The following is a 15440-nucleotide window of genomic DNA, read 5'->3' as shown; positions in this document are numbered from 1 at the left end:
GGCGCTTTTAAACCCCTCTTATTCGCGCAAGTCGTCCAGCAATCCTTGTCGTTCGAAATAATTCCAAAAATGGCCCTGGAGTGCCCTCTGCTGGATAAAGCCGAGAACAGCACTTTGGTGGCTTGTTTAAAATCCTCTGTCTGTGTGTATATTCTGTGGAACCGTGATAATTGTCATTTGAAATAAACTTTTGTGTCCAATTGGTTGTGTAGAGTGAATATGGGTCCGTTGAATGTGGTTGTGTCCAAGAAATTAACCAAATTGTGATGACCTACGGATTTACATTTTATACAGCGATTATGCTTGTTAAGATGTACAAAAACATTACAAATTCCTCCTCCTCAAATATAAATAAATAAATAAATCAAGTTTTTAATTGCTTGGATGTCGTCTTGTGTATCAGTCTTAGTATAAAGGCTGTCCACATCAATTGTGAATAGAAAAGAGCGGACCTTGTGTGTAAAGTCCGGATCCTGGCATTGGACTCTGTTCTGCGCTGGTGTGTTTGGATTGTTGTTTGACTTACGGATGGGCTGCTGATACCGCCACGGTCGGTAGTTATTCCAGCCATTATTGCGGATGATGTACGGGCGCTGGTTAGATGATGAGCCGGCGGTCACACGCGGGCGTCCTCCGTCATACCAGCCGGTGCGCATCTGGCCGCGCGGTGCTGCTACAAAAGTCTTCGGGGACTGTTGGATGACCACGGCTGGACTGCTGGTCAGCTCTGGTCAATTGTGAATGTTTGTGAAAGACAACATTGTTTATTTTGACCACCGTATGTAGTTACTGTGAAAAATGTAACAAGTGTTCATCTTGTCTCATTTTGTGCTTGTCTCGCTCATATAGCGTCATTTTGCCAGGAAAATCAAAGGAAAGTCAATATTTAAGATTCATTTCTTTTTCTGTGTCAAACTGTCTTAGAATGACAATCCCACTTTAGAAACATCAATTGTGCCTGTTTTTGAAGGACAACATGATTTATTTTGACTTGGTTACTGTGAAAAATGCAACACGTCTCATTTTGTGCTTGTCTCGCTCGTACAGTTTGAGATTGACAGTGAAATCAGATGAATGTCACTATTTAAAACTCAGCTGTTGTTATGTGTCAAACTGTCTTCGAATGACAATTCCCCTCCCCACCCTCTGCTCTCCTCCTCGACACTTTCATTAAGGCCGTGTGGATATGCTGTTCCTGATTAATTAACCCAATCTCTCTCAGCTCTTCTTCTCTGGGCCGTGGACCATTTTGGTTTACACTCCAGGGTCAGGGCATGTACTGGATCCCAGTCAGGGGAGACAAATGCTGGAAAACATGCCGGTCAGTATTCTTTTGTTCTACAATATTGTATTTATGACATGCAATCTGTACATGTATTGTCAGGCTTGTTTCTCCCACATATCTTTTGCCACATTATTTACAAATCACCATATACACACATTTTTGAAAGAAATATTCCCCTGTCTGGCGCTTTTAAACCCCTCTTATTCGCGCAAGTCGTCCAGCAATCCTTGTCGTTCGAAATAATTCCAAAAATGGCCCTGGAGTGCCCTCTGCTGGATAAAGCCGAGAACAGCACTTTGGTGGCTTGTTTAAAATCCTCTGTCTGTGTGTATATTCTGTGGAACCGTGATAATTGTCATTTGAAATAAACTTTTGTGTCCAATTGGTTGTGTAGAGTGAATATGGGTCCGTTGAATGTGGTTGTGTCCAAGAAATTAACCAAATTGTGATGACCTACGGATTTACATTTTATACAGCGATTATGCTTGTTAAGATGTACAAAAACATTACAAATTCCTCCTCCTCAAATATAAATAAATAAATAAATCAAGTTTTTAATTGCTTGGATGTCGTCTTGTGTATCAGTCTTAGTATAAAGGCTGTCCACATCAATTGTGAATAGAAAAGAGCGGACCTTGTGTGTAAAGTCCGGATCCTGGCATTGGACTCTGTTCTGCGCTGGTGTGTTTGGATTGTTGTTTGACTTACGGATGGGCTGCTGATACCGCCACGGTCGGTAGTTATTCCAGCCATTATTGCGGATGATGTACGGGCGCTGGTTAGATGATGAGCCGGCGGTCACACGCGGGCGTCCTCCGTCATACCAGCCGGTGCGCATCTGGCCGCGCGGCGCTGCTACAAAAGTCTTCGGGGACTGTTGGATGACCACGGCTGGACTGCTGGTCAGCTCTGGTCAATTGTGAATGTTTGTGAAAGACAACATTGTTTATTTTGACCACCGTATGTAGTTACTGTGAAAAATGTAACAAGTGTTCATCTTGTCTCATTTTGTGCTTGTCTCGCTCATATAGCGTCATTTTGCCAGGAAAATCAAAGGAAAGTCAATATTTAAGATTCATTTCTTTTTCTGTGTCAAACTGTCTTAGAATGACAATCCCACTTTAGAAACATCAATTGTGCATGTTTTTGAAGGACAACGTGATTTATTTTGACTTGGTGTTGAGTTACTGTGAAAAATGCAACACGTCTCATTTTGTGCTTGTCTCGCTCGTACAGTTTGAGATTGACAGTGAAATCAGATGAATGTCACTATTTAAAACTCAGCTGTTGTTATGTGTCAAACTGTCTTCGAATGACAATTCCCCTCCCCACCCTCTGCTCTCCTCCTCGACACTTTCATTAAGGCCGTGTGGATATGCTGTTCCTGATTAATTAACCCAATCTCTCTCAGCTCTTCTTCTCTGGGCCGTGGACCATTTTGGTTTACACTCCAGGGTCAGGGCATGTACTGGATCCCAGTCAGGGGAGACAAATGCTGGAAAACATGCCGGTCAGTATTCTTTTGTTCTACAATATTGTATTTATGACATGCAATCTGTACATGTATTGTCAGGCTTGTTTCTCCCACATATCTTTTGCCACATTATTTACAAATCACCATATACACACATTTTTGAAAGAAATATTCCCCTGTCTGGCGCTTTTAAACCCCTCTTATTCGCGCAAGTCGTCCAGCAATCCTTGTCGTTCGAAATAATTCCAAAAATGGCCCTGGAGTGCCCTCTGCTGGATAAAGCCGAGAACAGCACTTTGGTGGCTTGTTTAAAATCCTCTGTCTGTGTGTATATTCTGTGGAACCGTGATAATTGTCATTTGAAATAAACTTTTGTGTCCAATTGGTTGTGTAGAGTGAATATGGGTCCGTTGAATGTGGTTGTGTCCAAGAAATTAACCAAATTGTGATGACCTACGGATTTACATTTTATACAGCGATTATGCTTGTTAAGATGTACAAAAACATTACAAATTCCTCCTCCTCAAATATAAATAAATAAATAAATCAAGTTTTTAATTGCTTGGATGTCGTCTTGTGTATCAGTCTTAGTATAAAGGCTGTCCACATCAATTGTGAATAGAAAAGAGCGGACCTTGTGTGTAAAGTCCGGATCCTGGCATTGGACTCTGTTCTGCGCTGGTGTGTTTGGATTGTTGTTTGACTTACGGATGGGCTGCTGATACCGCCACGGTCGGTAGTTATTCCAGCCATTATTGCGGATGATGTACGGGCGCTGGTTAGATGATGAGCCGGCGGTCACACGCGGGCGTCCTCCGTCATACCAGCCGGTGCGCATCTGGCCGCGCGGCGCTGCTACAAAAGTCTTCGGGGACTGTTGGATGACCACGGCTGGACTGCTGGTCAGCTCTGGTCAATTGTGAATGTTTGTGAAAGACAACATTGTTTATTTTGACCACCGTATGTAGTTACTGTGAAAAATGTAACAAGTGTTCATCTTGTCTCATTTTGTGCTTGTCTCGCTCATATAGCGTCATTTTGCCAGGAAAATCAAAGGAAAGTCAATATTTAAGATTCATTTCTTTTTCTGTGTCAAACTGTCTTAGAATGACAATCCCACTTTAGAAACATCAATTGTGCATGTTTTTGAAGGACAACGTGATTTATTTTGACTTGGTGTTGAGTTACTGTGAAAAATGCAACACGTCTCATTTTGTGCTTGTCTCGCTCGTACAGTTTGAGATTGACAGTGAAATCAGATGAATGTCACTATTTAAAACTCAGCTGTTGTTATGTGTCAAACTGTCTTCGAATGACAATTCCCCTCCCCACCCTCTGCTCTCCTCCTCGACACTTTCATTAAGGCCGTGTGGATATGCTGTTCCTGATTAATTAACCCAATCTCTCTCAGCTCTTCTTCTCTGGGCCGTGGACCATTTTGGTTTACACTCCAGGGTCAGGGCATGTACTGGATCCCAGTCAGGGGAGACAAATGCTGGAAAACATGCCGGTCAGTATTCTTTTGTTCTACAATATTGTATTTATGACATGCAATCTGTACATGTATTGTCAGGCTTGTTTCTCCCACATATCTTTTGCCACATTATTTACAAATCACCATATACACACATTTTTGAAAGAAATATTCCCCTGTCTGGCGCTTTTAAACCCCTCTTATTCGCGCAAGTCGTCCAGCAATCCTTGTCGTTCGAAATAATTCCAAAAATGGCCCTGGAGTGCCCTCTGCTGGATAAAGCCGAGAACAGCACTTTGGTGGCTTGTTTAAAATCCTCTGTCTGTGTGTATATTCTGTGGAACCGTGATAATTGTCATTTGAAATAAACTTTTGTGTCCAATTGGTTGTGTAGAGTGAATATGGGTCCGTTGAATGTGGTTGTGTCCAAGAAATTAACCAAATTGTGATGACCTACGGATTTACATTTTATACAGCGATTATGCTTGTTAAGATGTACAAAAACATTACAAATTCCTCCTCCTCAAATATAAATAGATAAATAAATAAATCAAGTTTTTAATTGCTTGGATGTCGTCTTGTGTATCAATCTTAGTATAAAGGCTGTCCACATCAATTGTGAATAGAAAAGAGCGGACCTTGTGTGTAAAGTCCGGATCCTGGCATTGGACTCTGTTCTGCGCTGGTGTGTTTGGATTGTTGTTTGACTTACGGATGGGCTGCTGATACCGCCACGGTCGGTAGTTATTCCAGCCTTTATTGCGGATGATGTACGGGCGCTGGTTAGATGATGAGCCGGCGGTCACACGCGGGCGTCCTCCGTCATACCAGCCGGTGCGCATCTGGCCGCGCGGCGCTGCTACAAAAGTCTTCGGGGACTGTTGGATAACCACGGCGGGACTGCTGGTCAGCTCTGGTCAATTGTGAATGTTTGTGAAAGACAACATTGTTTATTTTGACCACCGTATGTAGTTACTGTGAAAAATGTAACAAGTGTTCATCTTGTCTCATTTTGTGCTTGTCTCGCTCATATAGCGTCATTTTGCCAGGAAAATCAAAGGAAAGTCAATATTTAAGATTCATTTCTTTTTCTGTGTCAAACTGTCTTAGAATGACAATCCCACTTTAGAAACATCAATTGTGCATGTTTTTGAAGGACAACGTGATTTATTTTGACTTGGTGTTGAGTTACTGTGAAAAATGCAACACGTCTCATTTTGTGCTTGTCTCGCTCGTACAGTTTGAGATTGACAGTGAAATCAGATGAATGTCACTATTTAAAACTCAGCTGTTGTTATGTGTCAAACTGTCTTCGAATGACAATTCCCCTCCCCACCCTCTGCTCTCCTCCTCGACACTTTCATTAAGGCCGTGTGGATATGCTGTTCCTGATTAATTAACCCAATCTCTCTCAGCTCTTCTTCTCTGGGCCGTGGACCATTTTGGTTTACACTCCAGGGTCAGGGCATGTACTGGATCCCAGTCAGGGGAGACAAATGCTGGAAAACATGCCGGTCAGTATTCTTTTGTTCTACAATATTGTATTTATGACATGCAATCTGTACATGTATTGTCAGGCTTGTTTCTCCCACATATCTTTTGCCACATTATTTACAAATCACCATATACACACATTTTTGAAAGAAATATTCCCCTGTCTGGCGCTTTTAAACCCCTCTTATTCGCGCAAGTCGTCCAGCAATCCTTGTCGTTCGAAATAATTCCAAAAATGGCCCTGGAGTGCCCTCTGCTGGATAAAGCCGAGAACAGCACTTTGGTGGCTTGTTTAAAATCCTCTGTCTGTGTGTATATTCTGTGGAACCGTGATAATTGTCATTTGAAATAAACTTTTGTGTCCAATTGGTTGTGTAGAGTGAATATGGGTCCGTTGAATGTGGTTGTGTCCAAGAAATTAACCAAATTGTGATGACCTACGGATTTACATTTTATACAGCGATTATGCTTGTTAAGATGTACAAAAACATTACAAATTCCTCCTCCTCAAATATAAATAGATAAATAAATAAATCAAGTTTTTAATTGCTTGGATGTCGTCTTGTGTATCAATCTTAGTATAAAGGCTGTCCACATCAATTGTGAATAGAAAAGAGCGGACCTTGTGTGTAAAGTCCGGATCCTGGCATTGGACTCTGTTCTGCGCTGGTGTGTTTGGATTGTTGTTTGACTTACGGATGGGCTGCTGATACCGCCACGGTCGGTAGTTATTCCAGCCTTTATTGCGGATGATGTACGGGCGCTGGTTAGATGATGAGCCGGCGGTCACACGCGGGCGTCCTCCGTCATACCAGCCGGTGCGCATCTGGCCGCGCGGCGCTGCTACAAAAGTCTTCGGGGACTGTTGGATAACCACGGCGGGACTGCTGGTCAGCTCTGGTCAATTGTGAATGTTTGTGAAAGACAACATTGTTTATTTTGACCACCGTATGTAGTTACTGTGAAAAATGTAACAAGTGTTCATCTTGTCTCATTTTGTGCTTGTCTCGCTCATATAGCGTCATTTTGCCAGGAAAATCAAAGGAAAGTCAATATTTAAGATTCATTTCTTTTTCTGTGTCAAACTGTCTTAGAATGACAATCCCACTTTAGAAACATCAATTGTGCATGTTTTTGAAGGACAACGTGATTTATTTTGACTTGGTGTTGAGTTACTGTGAAAAATGCAACACGTCTCATTTTGTGCTTGTCTCGCTCGTACAGTTTGAGATTGACAGTGAAATCAGATGAATGTCACTATTTAAAACTCAGCTGTTGTTATGTGTCAAACTGTCTTCGAATGACAATTCCCCTCCCCACCCTCTGCTCTCCTCCTCGACACTTTCATTAAGGCCGTGTGGATATGCTGTTCCTGATTAATTAACCCAATCTCTCTCAGCTCTTCTTCTCTGGGCCGTGGACCATTTTGGTTTACACTCCAGGGTCAGGGCATGTACTGGATCCCAGTCAGGGGAGACAAATGCTGGAAAACATGCCGGTCAGTATTCTTTTGTTCTACAATATTGTATTTATGACATGCAATCTGTACATGTATTGTCAGGCTTGTTTCTCCCACATATCTTTTGCCACATTATTTACAAATCACCATATACACACATTTTTGAAAGAAATATTCCCCTGTCTGGCGCTTTTAAACCCCTCTTATTCGCGCAAGTCGTCCAGCAATCCTTGTCGTTCGAAATAATTCCAAAAATGGCCCTGGAGTGCCCTCTGCTGGATAAAGCCGAGAACAGCACTTTGGTGGCTTGTTTAAAATCCTCTGTCTGTGTGTATATTCTGTGGAACCGTGATAATTGTCATTTGAAATAAACTTTTGTGTCCAATTGGTTGTGTAGAGTGAATATGGGTCCGTTGAATGTGGTTGTGTCCAAGAAATTAACCAAATTGTGATGACCTACGGATTTACATTTTATACAGCGATTATGCTTGTTAAGATTTACAAAAACATTACAAATTCCTCCTCCTCAAATATAAATAGATAAATAAATAAATCAAGTTTTTAATTGCTTGGATGTCGTCTTGTGTATCAATCTTAGTATAAAGGCTGTCCACATCAATTGTGAATAGAAAAGAGCGGACCTTGTGTGTAAAGTCCGGATCCTGGCATTGGACTCTGTTCTGCGCTGGTGTGTTTGGATTGTTGTTTGACTTACGGATGGGCTGCTGATACCGCCACGGTCGGTAGTTATTCCAGCCATTATTGCGGATGATGTACGGGCGCTGGTTAGATGATGAGCCGGCGGTCACACGCGGGCGTCCTCCGTCATACCAGCCGGTGCGCATCTGGCCGCGCGGCGCTGCTACAAAAGTCTTCGGGGACTGTTGGATAACCACGGCGGGACTGCTGGTCAGCTCTGGTCAATTGTGAATGTTTGTGAAAGACAACATTGTTTATTTTGACCACCGTATGTAGTTACTGTGAAAAATGTAACAAGTGTTCATCTTGTCTCATTTTGTGCTTGTCTCGCTCATATAGCGTCATTTTGCCAGGAAAATCAAAGGAAAGTCAATATTTAAGATTCATTTCTTTTTCTGTGTCAAACTGTCTTAGAATGACAATCCCACTTTAGAAACATCAATTGTGCATGTTTTTGAAGGACAACATGATTTATTTTGACTTGGTGTTGAGTTACTGTGAAAAATGCAACACGTCTCATTTTGTGCTTGTCTCGCTCGTACAGTTTGAGATTGACAGTGAAATCAGATGAATGTCACTATTTAAAACTCAGCTGTTGTTATGTGTCAAACTGTCTTCGAATGACAATTCCCCTCCCCAGGGCCGTGGACCATTTTGGTTTACACTCCAGGGTCAGGGCATGTACTGGATCCCAGTCAGGGGAGACAAATGCTGGAAAACATGCCGGTCAGTATTCTTTTGTTCTACAATATTGTATTTATGACATGCAATCTGTACATGTATTGTCAGGCTTGTTTCTCCCACATATCTTTTGCCACATTATTTACAAATCACCATATACACACATTTTTGAAAGAAATATTCCCCTGTCTGGCGCTTTTAAACCCCTCTTATTCGCGCAAGTCGTCCAGCAATCCTTGTCGTTCGAAATAATTCCAAAAATGGCCCTGGAGTGCCCTCTGCTGGATAAAGCCGAGAACAGCACTTTGGTGGCTTGTTTAAAATCCTCTGTCTGTGTGTATATTCTGTGGAACCGTGATAATTGTCATTTGAAATAAACTTTTGTGTCCAATTGGTTGTGTAGAGTGAATATGGGTCCGTTGAATGTGGTTGTGTCCAAGAAATTAACCAAATTGTGATGACCTACGGATTTACATTTTATACAGCGATTATGCTTGTTAAGATGTACAAAAACATTACAAATTCCTCCTCCTCAAATATAAATAAATAAATAAATCAAGTTTTTAATTGCTTGGATGTCGTCTTGTGTATCAGTCTTAGTATAAAGGCTGTCCACATCAATTGTGAATAGAAAAGAGCGGACCTTGTGTGTAAAGTCCGGATCCTGGCATTGGACTCTGTTCTGCGCTGGTGTGTTTGGATTGTTGTTTGACTTACGGATGGGCTGCTGATACCGCCACGGTCGGTAGTTATTCCAGCCATTATTGCGGATGATGTACGGGCGCTGGTTAGATGATGAGCCGGCGGTCACACGCGGGCGTCCTCCGTCATACCAGCCGGTGCGCATCTGGCCGCGCGGCGCTGCTACAAAAGTCTTCGGGGACTGTTGGATGACCACGGCTGGACTGCTGGTCAGCTCTGGTCAATTGTGAATGTTTGTGAAAGACAACATTGTTTATTTTGACCACCGTATGTAGTTACTGTGAAAAATGTAACAAGTGTTCATCTTGTCTCATTTTGTGCTTGTCTCGCTCATATAGCGTCATTTTGCCAGGAAAATCAAAGGAAAGTCAATATTTAAGATTCATTTCTTTTTCTGTGTCAAACTGTCTTAGAATGACAATCCCACTTTAGAAACATCAATTGTGCATGTTTTTGAAGGACAACATGATTTATTTTGACTTGGTTACTGTGAAAAATGCAACACGTCTCATTTTGTGCTTGTCTCGCTCGTACAGTTTGAGATTGACAGTGAAATCAGATGAATGTCACTATTTAAAACTCAGCTGTTGTTATGTGTCAAACTGTCTTCGAATGACAATTCCCCTCCCCACCCTCTGCTCTCCTCCTCGACACTTCCATTAAGGCCGTGTGGATATGCTGTTCCTGATTAATTAACCCAATCTCTCTCAGCTCTTCTTCTCTGGGCCGTGGACCATTTTGGTTTACACTCCAGGGTCAGGGCATGTACTGGATCCCAGTCAGGGGAGACAAATGCTGGAAAACATGCCGGTCAGTATTCTTTTGTTCTACAATATTGTATTTATGACATGCAATCTGTACATGTATTGTCAGGCTTGTTTCTCCCACATATCTTTTGCCACATTATTTACAAATCACCATATACACACATTTTTGAAAGAAATATTCCCCTGTCTGGCGCTTTTAAACCCCTCTTATTCGCGCAAGTCGTCCAGCAATCCTTGTCGTTCGAAATAATTCCAAAAATGGCCCTGGAGTGCCCTCTGCTGGATAAAGCCGAGAACAGCACTTTGGTGGCTTGTTTAAAATCCTCTGTCTGTGTGTATATTCTGTGGAACCGTGATAATTGTCATTTGAAATAAACTTTTGTGTCCAATTGGTTGTGTAGAGTGAATATGGGTCCGTTGAATGTGGTTGTGTCCAAGAAATTAACCAAATTGTGATGACCTACGGATTTACATTTTATACAGCGATTATGCTTGTTAAGATGTACAAAAACATTACAAATTCCTCCTCCTCAAATATAAATAAATAAATAAATCAAGTTTTTAATTGCTTGGATGTCGTCTTGTGTATCAGTCTTAGTATAAAGGCTGTCCACATCAATTGTGAATAGAAAAGAGCGGACCTTGTGTGTAAAGTCCGGATCCTGGCATTGGACTCTGTTCTGCGCTGGTGTGTTTGGATTGTTGTTTGACTTACGGATGGGCTGCTGATACCGCCACGGTCGGTAGTTATTCCAGCCATTATTGCGGATGATGTACGGGCGCTGGTTAGATGATGAGCCGGCGGTCACACGCGGGCGTCCTCCGTCATACCAGCCGGTGCGCATCTGGCCGCGCGGCGCTGCTACAAAAGTCTTCGGGGACTGTTGGATGACCACGGCTGGACTGCTGGTCAGCTCTGGTCAATTGTGAATGTTTGTGAAAGACAACATTGTTTATTTTGACCACCGTATGTAGTTACTGTGAAAAATGTAACAAGTGTTCATCTTGTCTCATTTTGTGCTTGTCTCGCTCATATAGCGTCATTTTGCCAGGAAAATCAAAGGAAAGTCAATATTTAAGATTCATTTCTTTTTCTGTGTCAAACTGTCTTAGAATGACAATCCCACTTTAGAAACATCAATTGTGCATGTTTTTGAAGGACAACGTGATTTATTTTGACTTGGTGTTGAGTTACTGTGAAAAATGCAACACGTCTCATTTTGTGCTTGTCTCGCTCGTACAGTTTGAGATTGACAGTGAAATCAGATGAATGTCACTATTTAAAACTCAGCTGTTGTTATGTGTCAAACTGTCTTCGAATGACAATTCCCCTCCCCACCCTCTGCTCTCCTCCTCGACACTTTCATTAAGGCCGTGTGGATATGCTGTTCCTGATTAATTAACCCAATCTCTCTCAGCTCTTCTTCTCTGGGCCGTGGACCATTTTGGTTTACACTCCAGGGTCAGGGCATGTACTGGATCCCAGTCAGGGGAGACAAATGCTGGAAAACATGCCGGTCAGTATTCTTTTGTTCTACAATATTGTATTTATGACATGCAATCTGTACATGTATTGTCAGGCTTGTTTCTCCCACATATCTTTTGCCACATTATTTACAAATCACCATATACACACATTTTTGAAAGAAATATTCCCCTGTCTGGCGCTTTTAAACCCCTCTTATTCGCGCAAGTCGTCCAGCAATCCTTGTCGTTCGAAATAATTCCAAAAATGGCCCTGGAGTGCCCTCTGCTGGATAAAGCCGAGAACAGCACTTTGGTGGCTTGTTTAAAATCCTCTGTCTGTGTGTATATTCTGTGGAACCGTGATAATTGTCATTTGAAATAAACTTTTGTGTCCAATTGGTTGTGTAGAGTGAATATGGGTCCGTTGAATGTGGTTGTGTCCAAGAAATTAACCAAATTGTGATGACCTACAGATTTACATTTTATACAGCGATTATGCTTGTTAAGATGTACAAAAACATTACAAATTCCTCCTCCTCAAATATAAATAAATAAATAAATCAAGTTTTTAATTGCTTGGATGTCGTCTTGTGTATCAGTCTTAGTATAAAGGCTGTCCACATCAATTGTGAATAGAAAAGAGCGGACCTTGTGTGTAAAGTCCGGATCCTGGCATTGGACTCTGTTCTGCGCTGGTGTGTTTGGATTGTTGTTTGACTTACGGATGGGCTGCTGATACCGCCACGGTCGGTAGTTATTCCAGCCATTATTGCGGATGATGTACGGGCGCTGGTTAGATGATGAGCCGGCGGTCACACGCGGGCGTCCTCCGTCATACCAGCCGGTGCGCATCTGGCCGCGCGGCGCTGCTACAAAAGTCTTCGGGGACTGTTGGATGACCACGGCTGGACTGCTGGTCAGCTCTGGTCAATTGTGAATGTTTGTGAAAGACAACATTGTTTATTTTGACCACCGTATGTAGTTACTGTGAAAAATGTAACAAGTGTTCATCTTGTCTCATTTTGTGCTTGTCTCGCTCATATAGCGTCATTTTGCCAGGAAAATCAAAGGAAAGTCAATATTTAAGATTCATTTCTTTTTCTGTGTCAAACTGTCTTAGAATGACAATCCCACTTTAGAAACATCAATTGTGCATGTTTTTGAAGGACAACGTGATTTATTTTGACTTGGTGTTGAGTTACTGTGAAAAATGCAACACGTCTCATTTTGTGCTTGTCTCGCTCGTACAGTTTGAGATTGACAGTGAAATCAGATGAATGTCACTATTTAAAACTCAGCTGTTGTTATGTGTCAAACTGTCTTCGAATGACAATTCCCCTCCCCACCCTCTGCTCTCCTCCTCGACACTTTCATTAAGGCCGTGTGGATATGCTGTTCCTGATTAATTAACCCAATCTCTCTCAGCTCTTCTTCTCTGGGCCGTGGACCATTTTGGTTTACACTCCAGGGTCAGGGCATGTACTGGATCCCAGTCAGGGGAGACAAATGCTGGAAAACATGCCGGTCAGTATTCTTTTGTTCTACAATATTGTATTTATGACATGCAATCTGTACATGTATTGTCAGGCTTGTTTCTCCCACATATCTTTTGCCACATTATTTACAAATCACCATATACACACATTTTTGAAAGAAATATTCCCCTGTCTGGCGCTTTTAAACCCCTCTTATTCGCGCAAGTCGTCCAGCAATCCTTGTCGTTCGAAATAATTCCAAAAATGGCCCTGGAGTGCCCTCTGCTGGATAAAGCCGAGAACAGCACTTTGGTGGCTTGTTTAAAATCCTCTGTCTGTGTGTATATTCTGTGGAACCGTGATAATTGTCATTTGAAATAAACTTTTGTGTCCAATTGGTTGTGTAGAGTGAATATGGGTCCGTTGAATGTGGTTGTGTCCAAGAAATTAACCAAATTGTGATGACCTACGGATTTACATTTTATACAGCGATTATGCTTGTTAAGATGTACAAAAACATTACAAATTCCTCCTCCTCAAATATAAATAGATAAATAAATAAATCAAGTTTTTAATTGCTTGGATGTCGTCTTGTGTATCAATCTTAGTATAAAGGCTGTCCACATCAATTGTGAATAGAAAAGAGCGGACCTTGTGTGTAAAGTCCGGATCCTGGCATTGGACTCTGTTCTGCGCTGGTGTGTTTGGATTGTTGTTTGACTTACGGATGGGCTGCTGATACCGCCACGGTCGGTAGTTATTCCAGCCTTTATTGCGGATGATGTACGGGCGCTGGTTAGATGATGAGCCGGCGGTCACACGCGGGCGTCCTCCGTCATACCAGCCGGTGCGCATCTGGCCGCGCGGCGCTGCTACAAAAGTCTTCGGGGACTGTTGGATAACCACGGCGGGACTGCTGGTCAGCTCTGGTCAATTGTGAATGTTTGTGAAAGACAACATTGTTTATTTTGACCACCGTATGTAGTTACTGTGAAAAATGTAACAAGTGTTCATCTTGTCTCATTTTGTGCTTGTCTCGCTCATATAGCGTCATTTTGCCAGGAAAATCAAAGGAAAGTCAATATTTAAGATTCATTTCTTTTTCTGTGTCAAACTGTCTTAGAATGACAATCCCACTTTAGAAACATCAATTGTGCATGTTTTTGAAGGACAACGTGATTTATTTTGACTTGGTGTTGAGTTACTGTGAAAAATGCAACACGTCTCATTTTGTGCTTGTCTCGCTCGTACAGTTTGAGATTGACAGTGAAATCAGATGAATGTCACTATTTAAAACTCAGCTGTTGTTATGTGTCAAACTGTCTTCGAATGACAATTCCCCTCCCCACCCTCTGCTCTCCTCCTCGACACTTTCATTAAGGCCGTGTGGATATGCTGTTCCTGATTAATTAACCCAATCTCTCTCAGCTCTTCTTCTCTGGGCCGTGGACCATTTTGGTTTACACTCCAGGGTCAGGGCATGTACTGGATCCCAGTCAGGGGAGACAAATGCTGGAAAACATGCCGGTCAGTATTCTTTTGTTCTACAATATTGTATTTATGACATGCAATCTGTACATGTATTGTCAGGCTTGTTTCTCCCACATATCTTTTGCCACATTATTTACAAATCACCATATACACACATTTTTGAAAGAAATATTCCCCTGTCTGGCGCTTTTAAACCCCTCTTATTCGCGCAAGTCGTCCAGCAATCCTTGTCGTTCGAAATAATTCCAAAAATGGCCCTGGAGTGCCCTCTGCTGGATAAAGCCGAGAACAGCACTTTGGTGGCTTGTTTAAAATCCTCTGTCTGTGTGTATATTCTGTGGAACCGTGATAATTGTCATTTGAAATAAACTTTTGTGTCCAATTGGTTGTGTAGAGTGAATATGGGTCCGTTGAATGTGGTTGTGTCCAAGAAATTAACCAAATTGTGATGACCTACGGATTTACATTTTATACAGTGATTATGCTTGTTAAGATTTACAAAAACATTACAAATTCCTCCTCCTCAAATATAAATAGATAAATAAATAAATCAAGTTTTTAATTGCTTGGATGTCGTCTTGTGTATCAATCTTAGTATAAAGGCTGTCCACATCAATTGTGAATAGAAAAGAGCGGACCTTGTGTGTAAAGTCCGGATCCTGGCATTGGACTCTGTTCTGCGCTGGTGTGTTTGGATTGTTGTTTGACTTACGGATGGGCTGCTGATACCGCCACGGTCGGTAGTTATTCCAGCCATTATTGCGGATGATGTACGGGCGCTGGTTAGATGATGAGCCGGCGGTCACACGCGGGCGTCCTCCGTCATACCAGCCGGTGCGCATCTGGCCGCGCGGCGCTGCTACAAAAGTCTTCGGGGACTGTTGGATAACCACGGCGGGACTGCTGGTCAGCTCTGGTCAATTGTGAATGTTTGTGAAAGACAACATTGTTTATTTTGACCACCGTATGTAG

This window comes from Chaetodon auriga, unplaced genomic scaffold (assembly GCF_051107435.1).
Source record: "Chaetodon auriga isolate fChaAug3 unplaced genomic scaffold, fChaAug3.hap1 Scaffold_134, whole genome shotgun sequence".
Lineage (NCBI taxonomy): Eukaryota > Metazoa > Chordata > Actinopteri > Chaetodontiformes > Chaetodontidae > Chaetodon > Chaetodon auriga.
The sequence above is the reverse complement of the archived record's forward strand: the minus strand, read 5'-3'. Positions refer to the sequence as shown.